Raw genomic sequence first — 19808 nt, forward strand, 5'->3', positions numbered from 1 at the left:
TGCGTAAGAACAGTGGACAGGCTCGCTTAAGGCTAAGACTGACCTTTGCTCAGGAAGCTACAGATCTGGGACGTGACAACCTGCCATGACCTGCCCAGTTAGGAATCTGTGATCAGCTTATCCTGGGTGGTTACTTTTGGTCACTGAGCTTGTCAGGTTTATTGCATAGCCCCTGTCTCGCTCACACGTGCTTTGAGGTTAAGTGTTACCATGAACTGTGAGCAGAGGTGATGTGTGTCACTTCCAGGCTGAAACTTTAGGAACTAGTGACTGATCTGCCATGTGCCTCCTCACTGCAGTAGAAGCTCATGACATCTTGGTGACATTTTTGTCTTGGTGGGCTGGGTCCCTAAGTGAGTACAATGAGCAGAGCCCTGCTGACCCATGCTGGACGTGCAGCATAAGTAAGAACTTCGTTATATTGGGCTTTGCACATTTGGCATTGGTTGTTACTGAAGCGTAACCTAGCATGCCCTAACTAATACAACGGATGCAGGCACTTTGAAAAGTATTAAGGATTATTTGAATATAAGAACAAAGACACCACTCATTTGAAAAGTTGAGAAACATTCTATTTAGGTTGTTCAGGTGCCCCAGAGGAAAAGCAAACAGTGTTGCCTGTTTAAGAATCTTTTCTTGTTAGTGGAAAACCAAGTTGAAATGCATAGTAAAGTAGTGACCCCCACGGAAGGAAAGCACAGCCAACACACCCGCAGGAGAGCCAGGAGCAGCGCACAAACAGCCCTTGCTAAGCAAGCCAAGGAATGCTTCTGGTTTCATTTTGGTTTTTGCTGGTTTGGGCATATTTTAGCATCTGTTTTTAAGGAGAAATGTAGGCTTGGGGTCTGATTGTTTCACGTATCAGGAGAGACAGCGTGGGAGGGGCCTTATGAGCTCTGTGTTTCGTTTTGTCAGCACCGTGTTGAATTCTTTCCTTTTCTTAATTGGAACGACTTTCTGGGCGTATGAGCCTTGCCGTTCTCCAGGGCACCCGTCTCTCCCCAGTGCCTTGGGCTTCATCCCTCTCCACAGCTGTTACCTGCATGACCCCTGAGGTCATTTAGATTTTGCAATCCTTGCACGGAAGCATATAGATTTCAGAGAGAAATGGGAGTTTGTAATAGCGATGAAAAACTAATGCATCTATGCAAAAGTTAAAACAAAAAAAAAATCCATTCAACTGAAATGCTGTTCCGGCCCTACAGATGACATGGGGGCCACTAGAAACCTGGGGACAGACGGCGCCTTGAGGGTAAGTTGACATTTTGTCCTGTATCCCTCAGAGGAGATGTAAGACTTGAGCCATGGTTGGGAATGAGCTTGGATTCAGATAGTTGAGAAAAGGACTGACTCAAATATGAAACAGACGAGACAGTAAAACTTTAATCTGTTGTTGAATTTTTAAAAACTTAACTTGCAAAAGAGACTCTGAAAAAGTCTGTTGTGCAAAAGAGACCCCCTTCTCCACCTGACCTCTTTGCGATGACTTTTGAGACTTTGCAGAGGGTGGCTGGGGTGGCATTTGGGGAGGGAGACAGAGGCAGTTGGAGAGGTGGTGGGAGGTGGCTCAGCTGACCCTCAGGAAGGGAGCGTGTTCCCTCAGAGGGAGGGGATCTTATTTGGGGTGACTCCCTGGCTCTTAGGGTTGGCTCACAGAGGGGCTGGGCTCTGTGGACACTGGGAGCCAGGACCCAAGTTCCCACCTTGGGGGGACCACGATCATTCGAACAGGTGCATAGCGCAGTGATTTTATGGACCACGACCTGGGGGCCACTCGCAAGGTGAGCGCCGGCTAAGACCCCTGGTGCATCTGCAGGGTCCTTCAGGGGCGAGACCTCACACTCTTACAAGGAAGGCTCACAGGCATGTTTAGTTTGATTTAGAAAAGTTGAGTAATATGATGTGTCTTCGCCTGAGTGCAATGGTGGCAGACTTATATCTACCACACGAGAGAAGGGGGCTGCCGGGTGGACCCCTGGGGAGTCAGAGGAGGGAGCTGGACCACCTCCTGAACTGCCCTGTCAGTCAGGGCGCTCACTGCCTGTCAAGCGCACAGTGGGCAGGTGTCATGAGTTCCATTTTACCTGCAATAAAATTCGGTCTCAGGCAGCTTGTTGACACGGAGTGAGACGTGATAAGGACCAGAAATCCGGGCAGAGTCGGGGGTCAGACAGCCCAGGCCGGCTCCTGACCCTCCCTGGGAACCCCCCTCCAGAAGCACTGGGGCTCCCAGAAGATGTAAGGGGGAACATGCCAAGATCCTCACTGGAGATGGAATTCATGTCTACCAGGGATGGAAGGGAATAAAAGGAGAATTCACAAGTCCATCAGGGGAAGGGTGCATTACCGAGAAAAGAGAGCGAGTTGTAAATGAAAAGGGTGGGAATGAATGGGGACTACCCGAGGTTAGAATTTTATATGCTTCATGGGATCCACAGCTCTTCACATGCGGTTAGGGATAAAACCACAGTCTCCTCAAAGCCCGGTCCCTGAAGGCAAAGGAGGAAAGTGCCTGGTGTGTGTGCTGGACCTGGTTACAAGGCTCGGGCCAGGTGGTGTGTGGGCAGCCACCTGGCCTTGGCTGTCCCTGCATCCTCTGTGGACCTCTCTGCCATGCGAACAAAGCACAGGCCTGAGGAGGGGAGGGCAGCAGGGCTCGGCAGCGAGCGGCCACCCCGTCTGTCCGCCTCCCGTGTCCCTGGCCGAGCACAGTGGACAGTCTGGGCCATCCCACGGTGGGCACGATTTCTCCTGTAAACGCACGGAGATGCATTTGCTGGTCCTGGTGACAGGTGACCTGTGTCCGGAATTCTTTCCATTTTGGGAGGACTTTCACAAATAAACTAGAGGGACCAGGTCCTTTGAGAGAGGGAGGAGGAGTGAGTATTATCAGCCTACGTCTCCCCTGCTCTACAGAACAAGAAAATGAGGCTCAGAAAACTTAGCTAAATGGCCCAAGGTGACACAAAAATTAGGCTGCGGAGCCTGGGTTCAAACCCAGGTCTTAAGGTTTTCATCTAGACTCACGGTTTTGCTGGGTGAAAAGAGGGTAATGGGATGGTAGCCATGAGGCGATGGTGGCCCAGCCCGGGATCTGGGGACCCTCACAGGGGTCTCTTATATAACAATCAAACTTTCTAGGCATTTACAGATGCTCCTTCCGGAGTACAGATTCCTGATGCCCTCGCTGGAACGTGTATTCGGCTTTAGGGAACTTTAACTATTATCTGCATCTATCCAGAGGGTGTAGGCTAAAGGGAACCCCCATTCGTCACACTGTCCCTACTGAGGTATTTGAGAGCAAACTATAGACAGTGTAGCACATCTTTATGCATAATTTTTCATATAAAGTGTTTAAAGATCTATAAAGAAGTAAAATTATATATAAATACAAAAATACACAGATATATACATACAAAACTTCTTCCTTTGTATATATGTATGTGTGATGTGTATATATGTGTATATATACATGTGTGTATGTGTCTGCACATGGGTGTCTACGTGTGCATGTATATATGTATGTGAACATTGTGTGTATGTGTATATGTGTATACATACGTGTGTGTATATTTTGTGTATGTATGCACATGTGTATATGTACGTGTGTATACATGCATGTGTGTATATACATGTATGTATGTGGATGTGTGCATACATACACACACAGGTACAGATACCAAAGAGGAATGGCTGAATCCCCAGATGTGAGCTTTTTTGCGCATCCTGAGTCATGCTGTAAAAGGACCTTACAAAGGGTTGTATCCTGAGGTAGCGCCACAGGGCTGGGGAGAGTAGATACTTCACTGGATAGTAATGTGTGCTGTCATTTAAAGACATATGTGCGAATTTATAGAGGAAAATAATGTTTTAATTTCTGTATCTTTAAAGCTTAATGGTGAGACTGAACATTTTGCACGTATTCATTTACTAGCAGCCTTTTGTCATCCTGCGAATTGTTGGCTTTTCTACTAGCATCTTCTAGGGACTGCGGCTTTCTTGTCGGCTGGCTGCACTTTGAAATAGAGTTGCTAGGCCTCTGTCTTCTGCAGGTAGGCTCAGATCAGACTCGAGCTGAGGTTTGTCTGACTCCAGAGCTATTCTCCCCGTCACACTGTGCTTCTGTCCAGTGGGTCAAAGAAATGGGGAGCAGACAAGTGCGTGCGGGGTCTGAGGCAGCTCGGATCCAGGACCTGCGTGAAGATGGGGCTGAGTCACTGCCAGGGAGGCCCTGCACACGTCTCATAATAACTCCTCATTTAGCCTCCAAATACTCTGATTAACCAAGAATCCAGTGTAATCATGACACTGACAGTTTGCAGATGACGCTGTGGGGCTAAAGCGACGCCCGTGTGCTGTAGGTCAAGTGGAGGTCAAGTCCAGTGTTAGCCTCAATGCTATCATTTGATGGTGATGCGTGACACGCCGCTTATGGTTCACCGTCAGAAGGAAGAGGCCCGTCACGTCACTTAATTTTTCAGTTAAATCAAAGTTACTCATTTTCATACCAAATTCTAGAAACCTTCTATAAAACGTTCACCAAAAAATATGACTGATGGATTGCACCCATTTATCTTTGCTCCCTCTTGAGAAGCCACTAAAATGGTAGTAAATAAAAATTTCCAAGTTATAAAACACAAGAACGAAGAGAAGGTCACAGATGGAGAGAGACAGAGATGGAGGTGGAGAAGGAGAGAGAGAGAGAGAGAGAGAGAGAGAGAGAGAGAGAGAGAGAGAGAGAGAGAGAGAGAGAGAGAGAGAGAGAGAGAGATTAGAGCGGGGATAGGGGAGCTGTAACTTTTGAATCTGGACGCAAGAGGCCTGGACCGAGCCATGCTACATATTGGGTCGTCGGGAAAGTAATGATGTATTTTTCTATATTTTTCAATGCAAAAATGCGTCATGGCTTTCCCGACGACCCAATAGTTTGTGGTTTGTGGACCACCAGCACCCATCTCAGCCCCAGGATGTGTCAGGAAAGTAGACTCATGAGCCTGGTCCCAGCCCCACGGAAGCCTGGAGAAGACCTGCTGAGACACTGAGGCGGCTGCTGGCCCACAGAGGGTTGGAAGAGCCGGGGGTATCCGTGCCCCATCCTGCCATGTGCAGGGCCCAGGGCAGCAGCACATGGGTGTCCCCCGGCCCCCAGCTGGCACCCCTCCCCTCCCTCTGCTCTGCTCCCCTGAGGGCCTCCTGTGTCTGTTTGCAGTCAGCCCAGCCGGCACATGGGGGCCTCACCCTCACCCCCACAAATAGCAAGTTGTTTCAGGAGTTTGTTGTTAGAGTTTTTTCCTAACCCCATTGAATTGCCTTGGTGGCTTTGGTGACAATCAACTTACTTTGTATGTGGGTCTATTTCTGGGTCCTCCTTCTGTCCCTTTGATCTGACAATCGTGCCAATATTGTCTCGATTCCTGTTTTATAGTAGGTCTTGGAATCAGGGTTGAGAATTCAACTCTGGCCCCTCTTTTTAGGTAGTTTTGGTTATTCTGAGGCTTTGTATTTCCATGTATATTTTAGAATCAACTTCTCCATCTCTATTTTTAAAAAATCTATAGGTATCTTGATAGGAATTATATTTAATTTGTAGATTAATTTCAGGAGCACTGATATCTTAATGAGGTTGAGTTTTCTCATCTATGGAAAGAGTATATCTATTTATTTAGGTGTTCTCCAGTTTATATCAGCAGTTTTGTATTTTCAGGGTAGAGAGGTCTTGTGTGATTTTTGTTAACTTTGTTCTTACATTTTTTTACGCTTGTTGATGCAGTGGTAAATGGAATTTTTTAAGTTTCATTTTTTTAATTCTTTGCTGGTGTTTTCTACCTGGCGACTTTTCTAATTCCACTTATTAGGTTTAGAAGTTTTTTGTTTTTTTTAAGATTCCATAAATCTTTCTATATACACAGTGATCTCATCTGTGAATACCTTGCCACTTTCTTTCAAACATATACTTTTAAATTTCTTGCGCTATTGCCCTGGATCACACCGGAAGTGGTCAGTACAGACAGCCTTCAGAACAAAGCGTTCAGGATATCATCATCCTCATGAAGAATAACGGCCACACAGGCTTTGCAGACACCTATATAAGGCTGAGAAGGCTTCCTTCTACTCCTAGTCTAAGAATTTTTAAAATCATAAATGAATGTTGATTTTGATAGCTTTTTCCTACCTCTATTGAGGTGATTATATGTTTTTTTCTCTTTTATTCTGTTATTGTGATGAATTAGTTTGATTTTCAGCTATTAAGCCAACATTGCTTTATTAGAATAAGTGCCAAAGGGCACTCTGGGAAATACAGTTAGTTCCTGGTTTAAGCAAGGGGACACTAGGACGGCCCAGCACACACACCTTGCACACCTCCTATCTTCTCACCCCAAAATTATTTCTAAAATCAGTAGGGTGATTTTCAAGTCCACTGATGTAGACCCTGATAATGAATTTTTATGTGCTAAATAAAAACTTGTAGATCACCTCAGGTGAAAATTAAAATTAAATGATATATACAGATCACACTGTGAAGAATGATTTTAACGTTAATAAGCTCAAGACAGCACACTGTACACACATATGCCAATTGGACCATGGATAATACACACACACACACACACATGCGTGGGATGGTGGACTATATGTGATTTTACTTTCTGCTGTTTTTGGTTATTTTATATTGAACATGTATTACTCTCTAATCAGACTTTTCATACATTAAAACCAAATTAACACATCCTTTCTTTTGCCTTTATCTGGGACTAAGTGCAAAATGGCCTGTGTACCTGCAGTTACATTAAATTCAATCTACCAGAACTGTGAGCTGGAACGTTCTAGCATCCTAGGCATGGCCAGCTGCGTCCTTAGCTTCAAATTCTACGAGTAGGCCAGGGACCCTTTCTCTGTACCTCTTCCTCTTCTGTGCCTCCACTCTTCATGGCATTGCAAAGAAAAAGGCTTATCTATTTATTTTCATAGTTGCTTCCCCTCCCTGCCCGCTTCTGCATCCCCCTTTACATAAGTGACAACGTTAACCTTCTCATTGAATGAAAATCACGGCCCGAGGCGTTGGCACTGGACAGGGGCCCAGGCTGCCTTAGGAAGAGCAGGTTGGCACGGCTGCCCCTGGCTGGGTCTGTGCCCTGAAAGTCCCCACGAACCAGAGCCCCGTGCCTGGCCTCACGGAATGTTATTTGAATTTGGCTCCTGGCGAGGAAGGTTAAAAATGTAACCCCTGTATGTTGGTTTCCTCTTTGGGTTGGACGGTGGGGCTGTGGGTTTCTCTGCCCCTCGGGGGACAAAGAAGCTGGAATGGCATTGAATTTCCTCATAGGAATCATCCACTATGACCACCCAGGGCCAGTGCCCGCTAGTCCCATCCCTCTGACTATATTTAGTCCATTATGAATATGGAATAACGTTGAAAATGATTCACAACGACATCCCTCTGTCTGGCCTAATAATGTCAAAGCCATTAACACCAGCGCCCGTTCGCCCTGACAGTGCGACTTGGAACTCTAAGCCCTCCCCAGTGCCCTCCTCTGCCTGGCCTGAGAGTCTGGGCACAGGAACCCAGCATGCATGCCCTCCCACTCCCCAGTCCCCACCCTGCAACAAAGAGGAAGAAAAAACGATGTAAAGGCCACGGAGAGCAAACATGGCTGGTGGCTACATGAGCTGTGATGACACGTGGGGCCAGCTGGGTCCCAGCTTGGACAAGGAGCGGGAGGTGAGGGGGGATGCCTTTGGTGAGAGACCTCTTCTCCCTGACTCTCATTCTCTTTCCGCATCCCATCCACCGCCTCTCTCACTGGGCGACCCGAATCTCGTCATTGTCACTAGTGCTACCCAGGTTTCTCCAACAGGCGACCCTTCCACAGGTCAGGTCATGTGTTACTCCGCCAAGAGGTGAGTCCTCCGTTCTTTGTCAGAGCCTATTTATTGAAAGAAATAGCTGTTGTCGCCACTTGCCTATCAGCTCTGTGAGGGCAGGGACTTTGTTCTGCCCACCACCTCGCAGACCTGGAGCAGTGACTAGTAAATCGTGCTAGTAAAGAAATAGTAGTTCAGTACGTGAAGGAGGCTGGCGGGGCCACAGTCCCCGGCAGGTGTGACCGAGGACCGGCTCACACGGCTGTTGGCTGCAGGCCCCAGGACCCCATCTCTTGTGCGTCTTGGAGCCTTCTCGAGTATCTTCATGACAGGGCAGCTGGCGTCCCCCAGAGCAAGTGATTCGAGAGAGCAAGGAAGAAATGAGGGCACCTTTTATGACCTCATCTCTGAAACTGTACACTGTGACTTCCGCTTTGTCCGTTTGGAGCGAGTCACCAGGTCCAGCCCACACTCAGCCTGGGGAGTTAAGCTCTGCTTATGGGGGAGAAGATCAAAGAATGTGTGGGCGTGTTTTAAGACCACCACGCCGTGATCTCTTTAGGTCAAGTGAACTCTTATCATCTTCTCTTTCATCTTCTCAATTGTTAGTTACCAACGATATTAGACGAGGTCCCAATGAGATACACATGGCACCCCGATCATACAGGGTGTGGCTCTCAGCTGGGACCATCACTGAGCCTTCAGCAGGCCAGGCCACTGCTTTCTCAAGCAGATGCCTCTAGCAGTTGGGGCATTTGACAAAACCGCTGAATTCTGTGGCTGTAAAATATGTCAGTGTTTAAGAAAAATACGTCTGTTGTTATGAGGCAGTGTTGTGTGTGATGCCATCACGATGGATGAGCCATTTTTAAGTCCACAAATAACGACATTGACTGAGACACTTCAGGTAGGAAAAGCAAACGTGTTTGTTCCCATGAGGACAAGGTGCTACCTACCTTACAGCAAGCGAGGTCCGAGCTGAACAGCCTATAAGCGGCCAGGCCTCCCTGGGGAACAAGGCCACGTAGAAGACCCAGCAGAGACCTCTGCTGTTGGCAGATGGCCACTCCGCCATGATGGCAGCTGACTTGCTTTGGCAGAGGAAAATCACGTGGTTACTCCCACGTAGAGTCTGCCTCCAAACCTCCACGGCCACCTTGTCCCTGGGGCCACCAAGTGAGCACGGGGAAAGTGGCTGACTGGCATTTTCAAGGTGGGTCCTCTTGCTCATTTATTTATTGGGAGTCTCCTTGGCTGTGGGTGCCATCTAATGGGCATTTATCAGCATTTTCTCTTGATCTATTTTCAAGATCTCTATTTAAGTCTGCCTTGTCATCAGTTTTCCAGTTTTGTCCTTTCTAAATTCCTGATCAGCTGGCCAAGCCACTAGCCACGGCCCATGAATCAGCATAGGTACGTACCCCAGGCCATCTCTCCTCCCGCACAAAGCGGGTGAGGGATATGCTGCGTGCATGTGTGCCTATCATGGCACCCCCTCACCACTGTGTCAGGGCCACTCCAGGACGGGGACAGTGCAGCACCTGCAGGCTTATTGCTGCATACGGGGTACGCCAGTGCATGCGCCACCAACGCCTTTTCTTCTGCTCATTGGCCACAGGGGAAAGCACGTGAAGCAGAGACGTGGGCCAAGGAAGTGGCGAGGAAACACGTCGACCTACTGCATGTATCTCTAGTCCAGGAAGCCAGCCTGCTATGGAGTAACCAGTCCCGGCAACCACAGGAACTCCTTAACCATCAGCCCCAAAGACCCGGCACAGGTGTAACGCTTTCCTAATTTTTGGCCCCACTTCCAATGGAGGACCAGCTGGAGAAAGGCAGGTGCACACCTCAAGCCAATCACACAGGATGGTCCTGTCTCTCCCTCTGACTGACACCTGCCCCTGGCCAACTGCCTCCAGGCAGGCGCACCTGAAGCTCCTCTTTGTTTTCACCCTTCCTCCTCGTTTGTGTCTCAGCTGTCCGAGGGTGTGTGACGGTGGCTGGCTCCCTTGCTAAAGCAAGCTCTGAACAAACAGCCTTTGCTTGTTCTCTTTTAAATGGTCTTCGTGTATTCCCACAACCACATGGACATCGCTAGGTTTTTCAGACAGGACAGGGATTCAGCATGGATTTTCCACACCCTTTTGCTGTGTGGACTAGAACTGTAGGCTCTGAAGCAGATTTTTTAATGTAAATGCTGCACGGGAGAGCGTCGCCCTTGAATGCCAGAACATTCTAACGAAGCCGCGTTGTATTGTGTGATATCTGTCCCCATGGGGGTTGACTTGCCAGATCATTATACAGTCACATGCGCCTTCTCTTTTCAGACACAAAACAGGAGAAATGCGAAAAGGGTTTGAAAACCGTGGAAAGTTCCTTTTCTTCAAGAAACGTCTACCAAATTAAATACATATAATTATGTGTGGTTATGTATCTTTAATGGATGTTTCTGCAACAGAATTATAAGGGGTGCTACCTTGCTGCTGTGTCTGCCTGTTTGGGTACCGTGGGCTAGAACGAAATTGCTTTATTCAAACCATTAATGAAATGTCAGTGTCAATCCACCTCTAACTGCATCATGTGCTTTTTATTCTTTGTGTTAAAAATACAAAATCAAACAGAGAATATTTCCAGATACCATCTTATTCCTGAGGAAGCAAGCTGTGTTCTAACAACCCCAAGCTTTATTATTATTTCTTGCTTACTTATAAATTTCATTGTAAAAAAATCAAACATTTAAATTTAGGTACATAACAAAAAAATTACCATGAAGAATTTTTTTCCTTGTATATTATTATTTCCAGTCACATCCTCTAATTGTTCTGATGATTTAGTGGAATGTTTTTCCTTCCTACCTCCCTCCCTCTCTCCCTTCCTTCCTTCCATCCTTCTTTCCCTCCCTCCTGTTTCTTCCCTCCTTTTTTTCTTGTTAGTTTTTTTTTCTTTTGGCACGGAGAGGAGCAGTCTCTTTCTAATCTACCTCTTCTCCCTGCAGCCCTACACGTTTTTACTCAGCTGCCTGATCTACGTGTGCTGAACCCAGACTTTGAAATCACACGTCCTTAAGAAACCCTAACAGGTTAATTTTGCCCCTCAGCTCCTGCTGTGTTCCTAGAGTAGAAGGTCTGGAGTAATTGGCAGTGTTCTTGATGAAAACTGCTCTGGGTTTCGTGTGTCAGCACCTGCTTCGCTGAGACAGGACATGCCACGGCCATGTTTCCCCGAATCCTTAATACTAAAGACGTGATATGTCCCTTGGGTAATGACGTCAGAACAGCCACACCCCCTGCAACCTGGCTCCTTCCAATTTTTTAGCTCCTTCAGGAACACTCGACAAAACGAAACCAAGGCAGTGAGTGCTTCTCACAAGTGATTGTGTTGCTGGAGCTAAGAGGTTGTGTGCCATGTGTGAATGCCATGACTCAAACCTCTGAGCCTGGCGTTAGCACCCTATTGGTACTGGGTGGGTCTCAGCAGCCTGCTGTGGGCGGGAGGGTGGGGATGGAGGGGACGCTGAGTTGGAACGAAAAAAAGGGTCAACTGTGGCATCTTTCTTACACACTTCAATTTATTTCATGACATTGGTTGGGGGAAGGGGAAAACAGGGACATGTCTTGACCCCTAGACCCAGCAGTAGTGAGGAAAAGAGTTGTCAGTGCCCCTGAAAGCATCCCCCTGGTGGGCACAGTAACCTAGCTGGGAGGTGGGCATGGGTGGGGTGGAGGCATTGGTGCAGCCCTGGGCTTGGAGTCTGCTTGCTGCAGAGTTTAGTTTTGTGTCTGGCAAGACTCTCAGCTGCCTTGGGCCCTTGTAGAAGCACCAATAACAGGACCTATGGTGCTGGCAATTAACAGACTTTGGAAATGTAATCACGATGGCCTTGAGGTACCTTGGCCTTAGAACTGACCCCATAGTGTTAGCTAACGTGTGTGCAGTTCTTCTCGTGTGCAGGCACAGTGCGTGGGGCTGTGCATGTGTTCTTTCTTTTAGCCACTCTTACAGCCTCACAAGGTGGGTACAGATAACATCCCCATACCCCAAAAGGTGAAAGTGAGGCTCAGGGAGCTTCCGAGGGTTGCCCAAGCCAGTAAGCGTGGGGCGGAGAAGGAATGATGTGCAATTTCTCACGTCCAAACCTATCGTGCTAGCTTCTATGCTCTCCAAGACAAATAAAGGCCACTAACCTGTTCCTCTCCCTGTCCTTTCTTACCCGAAACAATTTCCCCTGCTTGAAGAAGAAATGAGAGAATTTCTCAGCTTCCTGGATGGGTCTGAAACAAAATGGCGGCCTCATCTGACATGGCATTGGGTCTAGGTTCAGTGCTTAGGCCATTACTCATGTGCTCGCGCTTGGATTTTGGACTCAATTATATATATATTTTTTTCCAAGACCAAATAATAAAAATGCTTGGCCTGTCACCCCCTTTATGTTTCTCACCTTGTCCTGCTCCCCAATGCCAATTCTGCTAATGATGATCAAGTGTGGGGTCATGCGGTGACTCATTGGTACCAGTTCCATTTATTTTCCGAATATCTAATGTGCTGCTGTTTCACGCTCACTCCTGCCAGCCCGCCTTCAACGCTCTTATCCCCCACCCCGATTTTGGAACAATCATCTCTAGCCATTAAACTGACTTAACAAATCTTTCTGTCAGTGGGGTACTTTATGGAAATTGAAAACTAATTAACATTTATCTCAGCGGCTAATCACCTAAAATCTACTGCCTTCCCATCTCAGGCTCTGCACTCATGATGGCCCGTGAATTGAGCAAGGAAGAGCTTAATAAGTCCTGACAGGGCACAAGCTGAGACGAGGGGACCAGGGAGGCTCCAGCTCATGAGGACCAAGGGGCTACAGCTGCCAAGACCCTCTAGGTAAAGGCGGCCTTACCGCTCAGAAGCTAGTCCCTGAGACACACAGGTCCCCGAGACACAGACACACACACACACACACACCCACACACACACACACACACACACACACACACACCACACAGGAATGTGAAACCCAAAAAACTGTTGGTTTCAATGTTTAAAAATGGTCCTCTTCTAAACGTTTATATTCAGTAAACATTTATGTATTTCCCATCACAGGCATTTTTGGTGTCATGTTCTACAGAGACAGAAGTGCCTAAGGTGTGGTCCCTGTGTCATTTGATTTAAGTTATAAGCAACAGAAACTCAGCTGATGGGAGGAAAGGATGCCTGGGGACACGGCAAGCAGAAAAGAGTTAATTGGGTGGTGCACATAAGCAAAAAGAGGAAAGAAGTCAGTGCTCTTTGGATTGGGGAAACTGAGTCAATTGCTCTGACTGCTCTTTCAATTAGCTAGGTTTCTTTACTGCAGGACTTATCAGAGACTTTAATATACTAATGGGTGCTATTGATCTCCAAGAGGGAACTTGGATATGCGCTTCAGGGTTTTAAGTGACCATGGGCTCGTGTGTGTGTGTGTGTGTGTGTGTGTGTGTGTGTGTGTGTGTGTCTGTGTCTGATGTTTATCACATAGGATAAAGTTCCTTGGAATACTGTTTGGGGAATTCTGACCTAGAGTGAAATCCTTCAAGCAAAAGAATGAAGATTAAAAGACATGTATGAAAACGTTTTCCTGGGGAGGCTGGCCTTGGGAAGGACACCATTAACGAGGCGGGGCAGATGTTGAGTTGGCCAGGACCTCGTGTGGCCTGGGGGCTGCCATCACACAGCTGGCCCCCATCCCAGGGCTGCCACTGTCCCATCTGTGCCTGGGAGCAAGTTTGGATGGGGTGACCCTGCTCTGGGCGAATGCATCCCTGTGCTGGGTGCCCAGCTGGAGAGCAGAGCCTGGACGGGTTTCAGCCCCCACCGCCGCCCGCGGGTGCCCTTGAGCAGTACGCAACTCACACAACCGACCGTGGCGCCCGTCGGGAAATCGGGGCTGTGCTTCCCGCTGACCTTAGTTAAACTTCTCATTGCCGCACTTGAGGCTTCTAAACAGTGAGTCAGCAATCAACACAATCATGTCAGAATCAACCAGAAAGTTGCTGAAGAGAAAGATTTCAGGCCCAGCCCCAGACCCAGACTGTACCACAGGATTTTGTCAATTAAATTTTAGTAAAGGGGACTTGAGGTTTGGATTCTGCAAGGAGTGAGTCACAGGAAGGGACCTTGTGGGGAATACTTTTAAATTAAAAAAGAGCATGAATGTCTGTGTTCTCTAAGGGAAGGGTTTTGCGGTTTAGAGTCTCTGAAAGCAAAACACCAATGCTGTCTCCACACTCTCCTTTTCCTCACCGGACCAAACGTGGAATTGGAATGGAGCACTTAGGGGAAATAACGTTAGCAATGGCTAAGATTTCCACTCAACAGAATATATATATATAGAGAGAAAACAGTAATTGATAAGGAAAAATAAATATGGTATTGATGTCCTAATGTATAAATAGTTCAAAGTGGTTAAAATTATACTATTGATGAGTTTGGATAAAGGATAAAATATTTATGATATATGTGAATTACAAAGAAGAATTACAATTTTTTTTTTGTGTGAGTGAAATCCCCAAAATGTGAAAAGTAGTTATATATGAATAATTGTACTAAGGGCTGTTCAGATGTTTTTCTGCCATCTTTCTACATTTTCAAAGTGACATGTCTTACTTTTTTACTGGGGGCTAAGGCACTGTTTATTTAGTTATTACTGGGTTTTTGTTTTTTTTTAGCAGCAGGCTTTATTCAGATATTTTCCTTTGTCTGTTCCAGGATCCAGTCCAGGACATAGTGTGGCATTTTGTCTCTCCACGTTGTGGCAGTTTCTATTCGTCCCTTATTTTTAATGAACTTGACGTTTTTCAAGAGAACTGGTCAGGTGTTGTGTAGAATGGTCCTCAAGTTGGGTTTGTCTGATGTTTTGCCTGGGCTTATGTATTTTTTTTTTTAAAGACTTTGTTGTTTCAAGCAATTTTAGATTTACAGAAACATTGAGCAGAAAGCACAGAGAGCTCCCATATGCTCTCCTTTACCAACAGAAAATACTTTTAAAGACCCGCGGAGCCGGGTGGGACCTTGGGGATTGTGGAATTCCAAACCACTCACTTCCCAGATGAGAAGCAATTTGCCTGAGGTCACGCGGGAGGGAGCCTGGCTGAGAAGATGCACACGGCTGGTGTGTTTTTCAATCACTTCTAAGCGATTTCTTCGTCACCTAAGGGGTGTCTTTGTAATAAAAGTGTTAAACTCGGAGAATTTTGTTGTAAGCTGTTTTAGTTTTTTTTTTTTTTCCGGTTGTTTTAATTACAGAACTTGGAGACTGCCTGGCCTTTAGTTTCTCTCAGGAACAATGGCTGTTGACAGTAATTCTTCCAGCAGAGAGGCAGGGCAACCAGCATCTGGTTTTAAATACTGCAGCACAGACTGTGGAGTGGAATGGGGGTCCTGTGTGTACACAGATCTTCTCTGTTTACACAATCTGAGGGGCCTTCAACATGCATTGTTCTTCCTTCTCTCTCACGGGCTGGTCAAGAGACAGGCCTCATCTAAGAAAAGCGTCTTGGTTTTGGACACTTGGTTTTCAAATGTGCAAGGGACTCAAGGGCCATTCAGCAAGTGAGGCCCAGCTTTGGGGTGTCTGTGAAATGACGACCGGCCTTGTGGCTTTCCCTGTGTTTTCATGAGTGTTACTTCTGAGTCCAGTGTCTTTCTCTCTTTTTTTTGGTACACAAATTGCACGCTCTGACGCGTGGTGTTCCCAGGTAGCCTCCAGGAAAATGGCCAGAGAGGGCGCATCCCAAGTGTGACAGCTCACAGGTGCAAATTTTATGACATTTGCCTGAACGTGGCCCAGATGAGAAACGACATCAAGATGCTCAGGTTTTCTTTGGTTCCAAATTTTTATCTTCCTAGAATATAGCGGCAAAAGAGAAGAATGTTTGATCCCTGGCCCACACTTAGTTTGGTTCAAGAAACTGCGGATGCCTCAGCTCTCCGACTTCTTCACCAGGTGCCAAACTTCCATCCCCGGTCGCAGTCCTTAAAGCTACACACACCCTGTCTGCTGCTGTTGTCACCAGGGCACCATGGTTTGCTGCTGGCACCACTGCAGCTGCCATCATCACTCTAAGAGCTGTTTCTGCCACAAAAGGAGAGAGACTTCCCCTCTAAGGACACCAGGTCTTTCAACCCCTGCATCCACTTCTTTTATGCACCAGTGTATGCGATGCTTCCTCCCTCCATCGGAGAAAGAATAGAACTGGATTCACTTTGCGGGTATGAACCCCACCTCACTGTCCTGTTCAGCACGTTGTTGACTGACCTTGAGCCAGCAGCCTGAGCTGGTCTTCTTGCATCCTCACAGCCAGGCCCTGAAGTAAGCACCACGTCCCCTCTCTTTGTCAGGAACCCTTAAGCCCCAGGCATATTTGTTCTGTCTTTCAGGGAGCAAAGAAGCCACTGAAAAAGAAGACTTTGGTATTCTGCCGTGATGTCAAAAAGTCCCAGTCTTGTGTAAGCAGATCAGAGCCTGAGTACACCATTCTGGGGAGGCGGGGGGGGGGGCTGTCCCTTCAGTAGGTTTGGAAACCCCAGGGGATAGGCGAGAGACCTAAGATGAGGGTGTAATAACAAATTTACCAGCCTGAACTCACTTTCCCTTTGAATGGAACATAAGCTATGCTTTTTTTTTTTACATAGGAAAGCTTGCTTTGTCTGCATATTCTTCCTCTTCTGGATGAACACTGAAAAAGTCCGTCCATCACCCAGGTGTCTGGGTGTTTGTCATCGCCCAGGAGTTGGGTGGCTGCCATGCTGTTTTCAGCATGATAAAAGTACCCAACAGCTTTGTTGAGCGAATCAAACAAGTTTGTAAATGTAAATACTTAATGCAGCACCTAGCACACAGAAAAAGCCCGCCCCACCATCATTTGTATCTATCATTTCATAATTTTAACACATAAGGCTTGGAATCATTAACGAAAAGAATTGGAACTCTATTAACTATCAAATTAGGTTGATTTTGTAAAGGTTTTATGGAACAGTCAAAAAGAGATGTTAACGATGAATAAAACATTTGAATCCCAAATTAACAAATGTAAACCCATGTGTGATAACCCCCCGCCCCCCGCATCCCTCAGGTGGGGACAGAGTTTCGCCTTGCTCCCCAATGCCACTTCCAGACCTTTTATCTTCTTTCTACCCCTAAACATCTCGGTTTCTGCGTTCTGAAAGACTACTTGAAAGTTTTCCATGGCATCATTCCTTCATTTTCCTGCAGCATGGATTCTCCTATCTTCTGCTTCCTTCCATGAGGAGCTGAGTTCTGTGTTTTTGTTTTTCAGCCTGTTGGAATCATTTCTTGCCTCATTCACATCTCTGTCTCGTGTTGTTGCTTTCCCCCAGGCCTGTCGCCCTATCATCTCAGCCTGTTCAGCGTTGTCATCTTCTGCTTCTACTCCCAAGAGGCGGTCTCGTCTAGGCCTCCATTAAGGGTGTCCGTCAGTTTTGGGACATTTTCTTCCTTAGGCTACAAAAGGTTCATTTTAGAGAAACGATCTTATCCTGGGTCTTCCAGGAGTTTTCCTTTGGTTGGAAGTATTGTTTTTCATGCTCCCATGTTGGTTTATTTATCCTTAGTACTATTTGAATAGGCAGCATCCTTATTCATCCACATTTGTTGTCCTTGGAGAAGGCGTTGTTATGGTTCACACCTTGCTCTCCCCATTTTGATGGAGGCTGAGAATGCAGACAATCAGCGAAGACTCAGAGGCCTCTCTCTCTCTCTCCCTCCTTCTCTGTCTCTCTTTCTCTCTCTCTCTCCCTCTCTCTCCCCATCTCCCTCCCCATCTCCCTCTGTCTCTCCATCTCTCCCTCTTTCACTCTCCCTCTCTCCCCTCCCCTGCCCCCATCTCAGTGTGCGCTTGCTCGATTTGCATCCGTGCGCCTGCACACATTCATCCTCCTGGTTGCAGGCCCATAAAGTGATCCCTGTGAGTCTGGAGGGAGGATCAGATCTGCCCTGCGCAGCCCCAGTGACGAGCCTTTGGGCTCAATCCTGGCGTGACCCTGGCCCTGGAGAGGCAGAGCATGTGACCTTTAAGCTGCCGTGACCTTTGTGTGTGTGCCACACGGCTGAAGGCATCACAGAACCACTCAGCAGACGGCTAATGATGACATTCCTTTCCAGGGGCCCTCTGAGCACAGCTATGTTTTTATGGAAAATGCTACAGATAAACATGCTTTGTGTAAACTATGTATTGTTTATTACAAGACTATCTTACAGGCTGTTTTATGTGAAAGCAGAGTCTATTCCTCGCATGTCCCCAGGATCACCAGGACCCTGGTGGCAGACTGCTTACATTTAAAATCCAGCGAGAACATTTATTAGCTGTGTAAACTTGGGCAAATTACTCAATCCCCCTAAATTTCTGTTTCCTCACCCACTCATGATAAAAGTACCCAACAGCTTTGTTGAGCGAATCAAACAAGTTTGTAAATGTAAATACTTAACGCAGCACCTAGCACACAGAAAAAGCCCGCCCCCACCATAATTTTTATCTATCATTTCATAATTTTAACACATAAGGCTTGGAATCATCAATGAAAAGAATTGGAACTCTATTAACTATCAAATTAGGTTGATTTTGTAATGGTTTTATGGAATGGTCAAAAAGAGATGTTAACGATGAATAAAACATTTGAATCCCAAATTAACAAATGTAAACCCATGTGTGATAACCAAAATACTACTAAATAGCAAAAGAACTTCTAACATTCCTTTATTTTTTTAAAAAAATGTTCCTTTCTGCTTTGTGGTCTCCAGAGCCAAGTTCCTGCCCCTTTCACAGGTCAGAATCGCAGAACTTCGAAGACAAGCGATCTTAGAGGCCCGCTTGGCTGACTGCGTCGGTAGAAACATGGTCGCAAGGCTCACACAAGCTCATGTGGCCCATCCGTAAGTGAAAGAACTGGGCTTTACGTCCAGGTCTCCTGTTCCTTTAATGAAGGTGGGATCAGAGGTGAAAGCATTAGCAGGGGAAATATTTGGGGTTAAATAAATTCAAACGAACTTTGTGGCAGCGACCTGAGCAGTGCGGGGACAGTGAGCTCCTCAAGGTGGCCAGGGCACAGCTCCTTGTCCTCACCCACTGTTTGCCTGTCCCTGTGACTTGTGACCTGATGCCTTCCGTGTCCCCCAACCGCCCCCTCCACCCTCACCCCCTCAGCTCTCTGTGCCTCATGCTGGTTCATGAAACATCTCCCTTCACAGCAGCTTGCGAGCCCGGGCTGTCTGCTTCCTTGGCTGGTTTTGTGACTCTTTCGAAGGCACTGTCCCCATGGGTACCTGGCAGTGTGTCCAGAGGCCCAGGAACCTTTTTGGACTTCGGGGGGCTGACCTGAGCACATCTGACTGACCTGCATCTGTTAGAGACCAACCTACCCAGATAAAAGTCAGGCAATAGAACCAGCTGAGAACTGCTCTCTTATTAGGGTTTGTTTGAATCTCTCCTGATGAATGGGCACAGGGTTGGAAAATGGCTTCCGTTTCATGTGCTAACTCCAGGAATTGGTAATGCCTGCCTAGAACATTCTGAGAGTGTGGCCGGGCTGCACGTTACCTTCAAGGAAAGTGCGTGGAAAAAAGAATGCTGTCATAGGCGGGAAGTCCCTGCCACAGGCAACTGGGTGGGGAGGGGTGGCTCGTGTCTGCTTATTTTCAGTCTCTGAACGGCTCATTGGGCATTTGCTGGGACTTGCTTTGTAGCTGTGCCCTTGGCAATTTGAAGGTTTTCTCTGATACTCAAGTGATAAACTAGACCTCTCCCCTTTTGGGGGATAACACCACATTGAGGGGATTTGAGACGTTCCAAAGAGGGGAAGAAGGACGTTAAAATTTGCTGAAGGCTCACTGTCCTACATACTTTTATGTACATGACCTATGTTAAGTATTAAAAAAAAAGTGTGTGTGTATGTGGCGG

The sequence above is a fragment of the Hipposideros armiger genome, unplaced genomic scaffold (genome assembly GCF_001890085.2).
Source record: "Hipposideros armiger isolate ML-2016 unplaced genomic scaffold, ASM189008v1 scaffold_324, whole genome shotgun sequence".
NCBI lineage: Eukaryota > Metazoa > Chordata > Mammalia > Chiroptera > Hipposideridae > Hipposideros > Hipposideros armiger.